Source organism: Sminthopsis crassicaudata, chromosome 4, assembly GCF_048593235.1.
Source record: "Sminthopsis crassicaudata isolate SCR6 chromosome 4, ASM4859323v1, whole genome shotgun sequence".
Taxonomy (NCBI): domain Eukaryota; kingdom Metazoa; phylum Chordata; class Mammalia; order Dasyuromorphia; family Dasyuridae; genus Sminthopsis; species Sminthopsis crassicaudata.
Genome location: NC_133620.1, coordinates 286590004 through 286603040, shown reverse-complemented (window position 1 = coordinate 286603040; position 13037 = coordinate 286590004).

Sequence of the window (13037 nt, the reverse complement as noted above, 5' to 3'; positions counted from 1 at the left end):
CAAAATACACACTCTTGTGATAATCATTGCAACGTTTCCCTGCCTTCTGGGATTCCTGGTCTCAGAATGTGTCAAAAAAAAGACTGTTGGTGACAAATTTTCATTAACAAATTGGATTATCAGACACCAATTGTATAAATATGGGTAAGTCTATCCTTTCTGAGTTTCAATGTCTTCACATGTTCTATTGGGATAATAGTATTTAAGGCACTTCCTACCTCATGGGGCTGTTGTGAGGAAAAGTTTTGTTAGCGCTCACATCTTTAAATATGATTTTAAAACTTGGGATTCTAGGAGAGCCCAGTTTCTTCCATCCTGTCTGATTCAGTGGAGATTCTATACTGTTGGATGGATCTGTGGAATCCCAGTTCTGTCCTTCCTCAGCCATAAGTCAGCCAGTTGCTGAATGAACAGTTTTCCAAAGCACTAGGATCTACACAGCTTCTCATGGTGCTTGTACAGGAGGATTTCTGGATAGAATTCAGCTGGTCCTTCCTACTTTTTCTCATCCACATCAGTGCTAGTGGGATAGGATGCCTCTAAGTACAGAGCCATAGACTCAGCCATAAATTTAATTCATGTCAAAAAAGTCAAGGTATTGGGATGACTGACTTTTTCTTGTCTTGGTGTCCTCATCCGCAGATGGAAATCTACCAATAGAAGTTGAAGCCTTAATGGTCCCAGAGGTTCAAAAGGTGTGATTGTTGTGATCCCCTCATGTTGTTATAGACTTCCAGATTATTTTCTAAAAAGGGAACCTAATAGGCACTAATCCTTACCCTGGGCAGTCAGGATTAAGTCAATTAAATTGGTTAAGCCTAGAGTCAGGAACATTCATCTTCCTGAGTTCAAATCCAACCTCAGATACTTTCTAGCTACGTGACACCCTTGACAAATCACTTAATCCTGTTTGCTTCAGTTTCCTCATGTGTGCAATGAGCTAAAGAAGGAAATGGCAAGATACTCCAGTATTTTTGCTGAGAAATCACAAAGAGTTAGGCACAACTGAAACAGCTCAATAGCAAAAACCCTCATCCTCTTCCACTCAAGGTATGACACAGCTAGACTCCTAGAAGTCCAGAACCACAAAAATGTGAGCTAGAAGGAGGTCTTAGGGTCTGTTTAGTCCAACCTTATTTAAGGAGCAAGCACCCATTCCAAGTGTAAGATGATGCAGGACTTGAAAACACAGGATGTTAAAACCCATCTAGTCTAAACCCTTTGTTTTAAAGCTGAAAAAGCTGAGACCCAGAGAGGAAGCATGGTTTACTCTTATCATGATCCCAAGACCAGTTTCAAAAGTTATGATGTGGTTTTTTCTTTCATGTATCTGAATTGGTTTGCAGATCAATCAACAAGCACTTAATGTCTGCTATTTGCTAGGTGCTCTGTGTGTATGTGTGTGTGTGTGTGTGTGCATGCATGTATGTGTATGTATAAAAAGACAAAAATTAAATTATCTGCCCTCAAGTAACTTACATATAATGTAATTACATATGAGTAAATGTAAAATATACAATACATACAAATTCAATAAAAAAAGAAAGGTGTGTGGAGGAGAAAAAAAGCTGATCAGGGTCAGGAAATGATCTTAGCTAACATAGCTTTCAGGTTTGCAAAGCATTTGTCAAATGTCATTTGATCCTCACCACAAGGCTTTGAGGTAGATGCTGTTATTTCCCTATTTTATAGATGAGGAAATTGAGGCTGAGAGAATTTATGACTTGCATAGGATCACACAGCTAATAAGTGTTCTAATGCATGATTTGAACTCAGATCTTCCTAAATCTAAGTTCAATTACTCTATTCATCTAGATCTGGGCTCCCTAATTATATCAAAAAGAACTCAGACAAGAGATGGTATTTGAACTGAGCTTCAAAAAGAACTAAAGTTTCTGACTTACATGAATTAATGCAAAATGAAGTAAGCAGAACCAGGACTACAATAACACTGTATTAATCAACTATGATTGACTTAGAGCTTCTCAGCAATACAATGATCTAGCACCATTCCTAGGGACTCATATGATGAAAAATGCTATCCCCCTTCAGAGAAAGAACTGCTGGAGTCTGAATGCATATTGAAGCATACTATGATTCACTTTATTTTTTTCATGTTGTGAGGATTTTTTTTTTTGTTTGCTTTTACAACATGACTAATATGAAAATGTTTTACATGATTGCACATGTAAATTGTTTACTGTCTCAGGGAAGAGAAAGAAGGGAGAAAATGAATTTGGAACTCAAAAAAATTTTTAAATGAATGTTAAAAATTGTTCTTATTTGTAATTGGGGAAAAATGTTTACTTATTAAAAAAGAAAATTAAAGGGGGCAGCTAGGTGGAGCAGTTTATAGAGCACCAGCCCTGAAGTCAAGAGGACATGAGTTCAAATGTGATCTCAGACATCTAACATTTCCTAGTAGTGTGACCCTGGGCAAATCACTTAAGCCCAATTGCTTCAGCAAAAAAAAAAAAAAAAAAAAAAAAAAAAAGGATTAAGGTTTTCAAGAGACAGAGATAAGGAATAAGTATGTTTCAGAAATGGATTGTTATAAACAAAAAATAGCAAGTAGATTTGTAAGCCAATTTGACAGGCAGAGAGATGGATAGAGAGCATCAAAGACCTTCATCTCTAAAGGCCAAACAGAAGAATCTACATTTATCCCAAAGGCATTAAGGAACCAATGGAACTTTTTGAGTAGGAGAGAAATGTGGTCAGACTTTTGCTTAATGAATTTCACTTTAGGAAGCTTTGAAGAAGATAAAATGGGATAGATAATATTTGAGACAGAAAGAGCAATTATTGCAATAATCTAGGAAGCACATTTAACACCTTTCTCCAATCGAAAACCCCACCATCAATGATCTAGAGTCAGACAAAGGGATGTATTGGAAGAAAAAACTAAGTTCTTCATTAGATCTCCCTTTGTGTTTGTTTAAAACTCAAGTGAAGGGTTTGTGGAGCAATAGATTCAAAGATGATAGTACTGAGGGCTCATCACATCCTGTAAAGGGGTTTCTAATTCCATTTCTGATACTGAGAAATAAAAAAGGCAAGAAAAAAACAAGTCACTCCCCCCCACACACAATGGCTCTAAATAGACTTGAAAACAAATATGGTCAATTTATATAAATTTAAATTTATATAAAATCCAGATGAAACACCCCTTGAAAACAAAACCAACTCCTTGTCCATATGTTGCTTCCTTCCATATTCACTCCCATCCCCAATCAGTGAGCTCAAAGCACAATTATCTCATTCGTCTTAAGTATCTTTGTGATCTGAGGGTGGTGGCTGAGGGAAGTGATCTGATCTACTGCATTGCTGATGCAAAGAGAAGGTAAGGAAAGGAAAAGATAGTGACAAAGGAGCAATTTCCCAAGGGATTGGAGCTACTCAAAGTGGACTTCTGACTCATATTTCCTAACCTAGTATCAGAATGAATAAACTATAACGGAATAGTTATAGCACTTAAGAAATCATGTCCAATATACCTCATTTTATTGACAGTGAAGCTGAAGCCAAGAGAAGGTGAGACTGATGGAGCCAGATGTGGCTTAAAGCTAGAAAGAACATCTGCAAATGTACTTTGTTCCTGGGATGGGTTTGTATGTCTAACACTTAGCTACTGCACTCTGCATGAAAATTTTCTTAGCAAATGCTTTTTTCATTCACTCATCCATTTACTCAATCAGGTCAAATCCTCATCACCTTTCATTTCCCTGGGGTTATACTTTCTTTCCCCTTCTAAATTACTTCCTTACTTTTGGACTTCAAAACTATGTCTGGGAACAGTTAGGTGGCTCAGTGGATTAAGCACATATACTCATACATACACACACATAGAGACATACACACAAAGTAAGCTCTTTACAGGACAAATAGGAAATAATTGACAGAAGAACACTAGAATTAAGAGGAGTTGGGGAAGGCTTCATATAGAAGGAGGAACTTAAAGGTCAGGAAAGCCACAATCAGAGAAAATGCTTAGAGTCAAGAAATGAAGTAAAGTGTAAAAAGACTGAAATGATAAGAGGGAATTAAGTTATTATTAAGAATCTTGAATGCCAAATACTTTTTTGTTTTTTTCAGGCATTTTTTGCGGGGGGAAGCAATCAAGAATGAGTGATTTGTTAAGGGTCACACACAGTGTCTGAGGACAGATTTGAACTCATAGTCCTCCAATTCTAGGGCCAGTGCTTTATCCATTGTGCCACCTCACTGACTCCAAATGCTTGTTTCTTTCTTTCTCATTGCATCAAGTTGCTCTCCCTACTTCAATCCATCTCAAACATAGTTGCTGAAATGACTTTTCTAAAGCATTATCTGATCATGTCACTCACCTCCTCTCAGATGGTGACTGAACAAAAAGATACTTGGTCCTTGGAAAGAAATCTGGACAGCATACTGAAAGGCTAAGATATCACTTTCCTGACAAAGGCTATATAGTCATAGCTGTGGTTTTCCCAGTAGCGATGTATGGCTGTGAGGTTGGACCGAAAGATTTGAGGGCCATAAAATCTATGCTTTCAAATTGTGGAGCCAGAGAAAACTTCTGAGAGTCCCTTGGACAGTGAGGAAATCAAATCAGTCAAAATTTCAAGAAACTAATTTAAATTGTTCACTGGGAAGCCAAATACTGGGGAAATAATGAGAAGACAGGACTCATTGGAAAAGACTGATAATGGAAAAATTGAAAGCAAAAAAAAAAAGGGGGGGGGAGATTAGATGAATAGATGGTGTCATAGCAACAATAAACATGAATGTGGACAGACTTGTAGAAGGGTACTATGGTCCATGGGTCACAAAGAGTCAGGTATGGCAGAACAAGAACAAAAACTCTCAAATTTTTCTCTCTGGAGGTGAATAGAATTTTTTTAAAAACTAGGATCATTTGGAATTTTCTTGGAATATTGTCTTACATCCTTACAATTTTGCTGCTATTGTGTACAATGTGTTCCTGATTTTACTAACTTCATTCCATATCAGTCATATAATTCTTCTCAGGTTTTTCTGAAACCACCTCCTCTGTCCAAATACTTTTCAATATCCCATTTCCTGTCTTTCTTAATATTTCCCTCCATATGTTGCCCATGCTTGAAATTACTTTCTCCTTCCTCTCTGCTTTTTGTTGTCTAGGCTTTCTGTGGTATACATAGCATGTGCTATGTTTTCCTAGCTACCATTAGTTAATTTTTTTTTTTTTAAGGCAATGGGGTTATGTGACTTGTCCAGGGTTACACAGCTAATAAGCATCTGGTCAATTTGAATTCAGGTCTTCCTGACTCTAATGATTGAGCCACCTTGCTGCCTCTTTTGGCTAAATTTTTATGTAAATTTCTTATCTCCCTAACTAGACTATAAGCTCCTTGAAGACAGAATTGTATCTTACAATTTCTTTGTTTCTATATTCTATATATTTCTATATATTCTATATCTGTACATATGGGAAGTGTGAATTTGATGCATTTATTATTTTGAAACTCTTTCCTGTATGGTATTGGGGAAGCAATGATCATGCCATCCTATGACTTAAGTAGAATATTCCAGATTGAGGAATGATGTATCCTGAAAACATCCAGTTAATCTCCTATGTCAAGGATGAAAAAATTGTCATTCAAGGTAAGAGTGTAGCAAGACTGATGATGAATCTAGTTCTTATGAGCACAAGCTGATGTAAGCCTGCTTTAGGGAGAGCTGTGACAATGTGTATTAGAAGTGCCTTGGAGAGATTTAGAGCATTAGTAAACATTCTATCTCTGGCTAATGATAAATATAATAGTCTTATATGACTATTATGTAATAGTTTAACATAATATGATATATGATACATGTATTATGTCATATAATAATATATTGCAAAATATAAAACATATATTACACATATTATGTAATATATGTCAGGTAATAAAATTATATACACTCCCATGGAAACAAAAAAATGGTGGTCTGTCTGCCCTGCCTTGCCCTGCTCTTCCATCCCCACCCCTTTCTAACTTAGAAGTCTCTAATGCATTTGTTTCAGAAAAATTCCTAGTACAGTTCTGTACTAGTTATTCAAAGTTGTCTGCTTGTAGAGTCAATCAAAGAAAGTCTTTTGAAGGTGAGTTTTGAGCTTATTTGTGGCAGAGATGAGTCGTAGATTGACTAAAAGAGGAGCCAGGAAGATAAGGTTAGGAAAATTCAAATAAATAGCTAGGAGCTTGGAAAGAAAGCATTCTGTAGAGATTAGATTAGTAGACAAACAAACCCAAAGGTCTGGGGATGACAGCCTGATGCAGCTTGATTTTTCAAGCCTCCCACTTTTAAAAACTATCCTCCAAATAGAATATATTGGTAGGTGAACCATCAGTGGCTGTTGCAGTCAAACTGGAAAGAATAAAAGCAAAACTTTAAAAAAAAAATTATTTGAATCACTTTCATTTTTTTGATATAATAGCAGCAAGATATGAATTCCTGGGAAATAGAGTTGTACTGGTCTCTACATAGCCATTCAACACTGCTCTCCATGCACCATTTACCATCCAAAATGAAGCTGCCACTCTTGGAATGAAATTAAGTTCTTCCATATTCTGCCCAAGAGCCCATTTTCTTTTCTTTTCTTTTCTTTTTTTTTTTTTATTTATTGTTTTTATTTACCAGATATATGCATGGGTAATTTTACAACATTGACAATTGCCAGACCTTTTGTTCTAATTTTTCCTCTCCTTACTCCCCCCACCCCCCGCCCAGATGGCAGGTTGACCAATACATGTTAAATATGTTAAAGCATAAACCAAATACAATATATGGATACATGTCCAAACAGTTGTTTTGCTGTACAAAAAGAATCGGACTTTGAAATAGTGTACAATTCGCCTGTGAAGGAAATCCAAAATGCAGGCAGACAAAAATAGAGGGATTTGGAATTCTATGTAGTGGTTCATAGTCATCTCCCAGAGTTCTTTCCCTGGGTGTAGCTGGTTCAGTTCATTACTGCTCTATTGGAACTGATTTGGTTCATCTCGTTGTTGAAGAGGGCCACATCTATCAGAATTGATCAAGAGCCCATTTTCTTAAAGAAAAAATAAACTTAAAAGTTACTTAGGGGTGAAAAAGAGAAATATAGTAACTTCGAAGAACTTTTGAAAGTTTCTTTTATAATTTTTTTGTGTAATAAAAGTTGCATTTGATAGAATGTATACTTGAGTTCATTGGGTGACTTCTGTATATTTTTGCTATATTCTAGAAACTTGTTCAGACTTTAAATTTGTGCGTGATATTGCCATTACATTTCTCCACTGTTAGTCTTCTTTTCCTCCAAGAAACAAGTATGGTAGATTGAGAATAGAAAACTATAATTCAGTGGGCAATGATTATCAACTCCATTTTACCAGTGAGGAAAATGAGGCAAACAGTTTAAACAGGAATGCCGGATTTTCAAACTTAAAGGTTGGGCGAATATGAGGATCACAGTTTAATCACTTATGAAATAAGAACTGGAAAAGGCAAAAGAGGCCCCAAAGGCTTAGGCTTAGGTTTATCTGAATTACACCTTCTCTAGTTGCCATGTGTAAAAACCATTTCTGATAAGATGTATAGGGAAGCAGGGCAGAGACATCCTTTCTCAACCTACCCCCAATTCCCAGGAATCGTAAGGAGAGCTACCTGCCACATGGGAAAGTGAAAGGAAGATGGAGAGCTAAAAGGGACAATTGCATGGAATGTGTACTGAACTTACCTGGCAAGTCCTATAGACTTCAAGAGCTCAACCCTGAAAGCCATGAAGATTTGAAAAGATGCAGCAATCTGGAGAAGGTGCTTCTTATTCTGATTCTCCATGACTTCTTGGATGAGGGAGCAGAAGTTGTATCAGAGAGGACTAATCTCTTCAACCAGGCAGAGCCACCTAATTAGTAGACTGACACTCTCTCTCTCTCTCTCTCTCTCTCTCTCTCTCTCTCTATATATATATATATATATATATATATATATATATATATATATATATATATATATATATATATATATATATATATATTGGAAAGATTGAGCAGCTAGGTGGTGCAATGAATAGAGAACTGAGCAGAGCACTGAGTTTAGAACTGAGACTACTCTTCCTGACTTCAAATCCAGCTTCAGATACTTACTAGCTGGGTGATCCTGGGCAAGTCACTTAACCCTCAGTTTCTTCATCTGTAAAATGAGTTGAAGAAAATGTTAAACACTTCTGTACCTTTGCCAAGAAAACCCCAAATATGATCTGAGATGAGTGAATGACAATGACAACAATGATATGCATGCATTGAAAAAAATAAAGTCATCCACCACAATTCAAAGTTGTCCTGAAGCCAGATTGACTCTCATCTTTATTTGTCACTATCTCCAACAGTGTATTTGTTTAAAAAAAAATGCCACAATCAAAGGTCCCATTTTGTGCAGGTTGGTTACTTGATAATCCAAATTTTTTGGAGGATTTTACCTGTTCAACTAGGAAAATAAAGTCACACAAATGAACATCATTTTGTCAATTGTCAAATTGTACAATTCCAGTAATTATTGCCTGGAATTTTTTGGACTATATTCCATCTCATTCAGTCCACTTTCCTAGCCTTCTTAGTCTAGATTCTTCATGTCCCAAAGGAAAATTTGGCTGTCTCTTTAGTTTGATGTTTCATCAATGACTCAGAATATTCTTCAATGCCACACCTTTCTGGTTGGTATTATAAGACATGGTCAGATGGATATAGGAGACATGGAGCTCCAAGTAAATCTGCTAGTTATGATGGCAACCTCAAGTCCTTATGGTAATTCAGTTACAATACCTGGGAAGGAGAGGAGATCAAGATGGTCAGAGGTGAAGAGGTTCCAGTGAGGGGCTGGGAAAATTGTTGTGAGAAGCGGGCATGCATACTCCTGCAAAGAGTTTTAATTAGTGGAGAGATGGGTAATGACCAAATAGCTCCTGTGAGGAATACAGTAGTCAGTTACTGTCAAGCACCATTGAAGCAGGAAACTGCAAATAATTTCTTTTCTTTCTGAATCTGCTCAGAAGACTTTAAAAAGAATGACTCCATCCTCTGGCTCCCTTTCTTTCTACCTTATTTGAATAATCACAGAGAGGCAGTCTTATATAAGATCTCTGTGATTTTTCAGAGAAGGCAGCTAGCTACAAGCACATTAGTTGGCACATGCCCTCCCCTAGGCAAGACTCAGACTTGAGATTCTGGCTTCAATTCTGCATATTTTCAGTTTTGGAAGTTTTGGAAGCAATCTTGTGAATTCAAGAGGTGGGGAGCTTCTGGGTCCCTAGTTCAATGCTACCTGGCACCAGGAGTAAATTTTGTCTCTGTCCACTGACAGGAGGAAGAGATCTACTTGTGAACCAGACTTAAGAGTGGGTCTAAAAACTAGTAGCCTATTGATGCAGGTTTGATATTGGAATGAAATAAGATACTTATAAAATCATGGAAGAGTTAACAGAAGAGATTTACTGAAACCTAATGTGGCAAGGATATAATGGTGCTTAGCTTTTATAGACATGGTCCCCTTCATCTCCATATGGAAATACATCTGGTCAGCAGGGCACTATATGGTGACTCATATAGTCTTCATTCACCCATTACTTTGTAAAAGTCCCTGCTCTATATAAGTGGAACTTTTTATGTCCTTAGATGATCAGGAAGTTGAGTCAAGGCAGGCAGGGACCAATTAAGTCAGAGAAACAGTTTTGTTACCTTTTATATGTAACACCCACTATTCTGGTTCCCATTGTTTAGAAGACCACGTGTGATAGATTTCATTTCTTCCTGAAGGTTTTTTTCATATTTTTAAAATTTAGAGGTATCTAGGCTCTCAGCAAATGACTCCAGGCCCCACTGATTCTAACCTTTCAAATGTAGAGAGGGGCACCCTATACTGTAGTTCCACTTAGTTTTTACAAAGAAATAGTTACTTCAAGGGGTATAATCACAAACATATAAACTTGCTGCCTCCACTCCCCCAATACATAGGAGGAATAATGTCTTATCCTTTATACCACCTCAGTCTCTAGGGCAAGGGAAAAAATTAGGTTCATAGCTTAGTTTATTCCCTTTAGAACACACAGACCAAATTCTAAGTCTAAATCCTTCCTGGGTTTAAATCTCAAGCATCTTCCTGGCTCAAGGTCACCATGGCTAGAATTTCTGTTGCTAAGCCACCTAGAACTGAAAAGGACAGATACCACAGAACAGCACAAACAACAGGCTTACTTCTTGGAGCCTGGATAAGAGAGGGAATAAGGGGGAGGAAGTCCTTTCTATATCACAGCTCATGCTAACCCTACTATGGATGAACTATGATCTTTACTCTCTGGAAGCAACAGGACAAGAAGATAGCACAAAAACTTGGGGTAGTAAAACAGAATGGTTGAGTCTAAAGAGTGTTATAGTAGTAGCTAGTCAGGTTATACAACCAAAGGAGGCTATACCTATCCCCATAGGAGGAGATAGAGAATGCCTCCAATTTAGGAGATCTAGGTTTGTGCAGAAAAGCCACCTTAGCAATGTCTCTATGTCAGGTGATATAACAAAGGCATAATTCAAAAGAGACTTTCCCATTTTAAGTAAACTACTCCTAGCACCTAGAAATCTATCTGGGCAGAGACTTTTTGTTTATTCTGCAAACAACACCCAGCTCAAGTAAGGCATAAACCCTTTGGGGGTATATAAATATCCTTGCTATTGGTACAATGCATAGAGCACCAAGTTTGGAGTCAGAAAGACTCTTTCACCTGAGTTCAAATTCAACTTCAGATACATTAGTTGCAAGTTACTTAATTCTGTTTGTCTCAGTTTCCTCATCAGAAAAATTAGGGAAAGAGAGAATGGCAATCATTCCAGTATTTTTGCCAAGAAAACCCTAAATGGGATTCTGAATGGGATCCCAAAGAGTCAGACATATGACTGAATGACAATAGCAAAGCCAGGAAAAACCTGATTGAGATAACTTATGTTTTTCTAGCCAAAGATAACTTGAGGAAACTGGGTTTCAATAAATTAGCTAATAATTTATTTCTTAAGTGTCAGAAAGGGGTAGGTCTGACACATTTAACCCTAGTCATTTTCCCTAGTTGTAGTGAAGGTGTAGAGATCTGTAATTCTTCCCCTTTTATTGATGAGGTAATGGGGGAAAAGTTATGAACTCTTAGCTCACCCTCTCATTAAGATATCCATCAATCAGTACTGTCAATGGACATGCCATTGATGTTCTATTAGGCTAATCAGAAGAAAAACATAGATATAAAAGGTATTGTCTGCTTATAGTCTGAGGCTTTGGGTGCAAAATGTAGGCAAGTTTATAAGATTCCTCTGTTAACAAGTTGCATTCTCCTGTTAATAAAGTATATCTTAAAGAAGTATATCTTGCCTCTGCTCACCCTTTGTTAATTTCTGGGCCCCACATTGACTACCATGCTGAAACTAAAAGGTATGTACAAATGAAAGCTTTTTCTTTCCTGATGGAAGTTTGAGTAAGTAGAAGGAAAAAAGAAATGTTTTAAACTGCTGAGTTAGGGGAGAAGCAATAACTGGAAGGAGAATGTCATTCCTTCTCTCCCCCTATTCAGGTTACTATGTGGCCTTTAACACATGGCACCATTTTGCCACTAAAGTGATTTTCTTAAAGTTCAAGTCTGATTATATCATATAAACCCTACTCAACTAAATCCAGGAGTTCCCTATTAGCTCCAGGCAAACCCTTTATTTGCCATTCAGAGCTTTGTTACCTCAATGCCATCAATTTTTCCACTTTTTTTACACTTTACTCCTGATTATTTGATCCAATAACACTAGTGTTTTGGCTAATTTCTAGGTATTTTCTCTGGTCATCCCCATGCTTAGAACACTCTCCCTCTTCCACTCTTACTACTGACCTCCTTTTATCTTTTAAGTCTCAACTAAAACCCCACCTTCTACAGGAAGCCTTTCCCAGCATCTTTTAATTTTAATGTCTTAATTCTGCTAAATACTTCCTATGTCTTATGTATATAGCTTGTTTTGTACATATTTATTGTTGTTTCTCCCATAAGATTTTAAGTTTCTTGAGAATAGAGACTTTCATCTCTTTTCCTTCCAGGGCTTAGCACAGTGCCTGGCACATTAAAGGGGACTTAATAATTTTTTTTTAATTAGTTTTTCAGTCCCAACCAACTCTTTGTGACACCATTTGGAGTTTTCTTGACAAAGATACTGGAATGGTTTGCATTTCCTTTTTCAGCTTATTTGACCCATGAAGAAATTGAGGCAACTGAATTAAGCAATTTGCTCAGGATCACACAACTGATAAATACCTAATTCCAGATTTGAATTCAGAAAGATGAGTCTTTTGTACTGTACATGCTTGCTGCCTTGGGGAAGGAGGAGGTAAGGGAGGAAGGAAGAAAAAATTGGAACACAAAATCTTTTAAAAATGAATGTTAAAAACTATCTTTATGGGTATTTGAACTATGAAAAAAATGAGTATTTTAAACTCCAGACCTGGCACTCTGTCCACTATTGGTGTCCCTGTAGCTGTAACATTTTATTCTTTGCTGACCTTGCATGAATTGAGTATCTGAGACAGACCAGACCAGACCTTTTGAGTTTTGAAAGGTTAAAAGAAACATGTAGATCCAACCATTGGAGTTGGTAACAGAATATTCTAATGACTGCTGTAGTTGAACAAGATGAAGAACAAACCCCGAGGAGTCACCTGCTTCACCCAGCCCAAGAAGGGAACTGACCTAGCAGCTGAGATATCATGTCTGACAAGCAAAGGAATGACTCATCTATCAGCAATACCACACCCAGAACTGAACTGGTGGGAGGAAAATTTTCAGTAAACACTTTGAATACAGTTTTTCTAGGTATTTAGTGAACAGAAGAGAAAGTACACCCTGATTTGTGATTGAAAGGTGAGGTTGGAGGGATATTATTCTACTTCAGTCCCCTTACATTCTTAGTTCATATTCCTCAGTTAATGCTTATTGGTTGATATTAAGGAGCTATTAACAGATTAAATGATATGGGGATGAT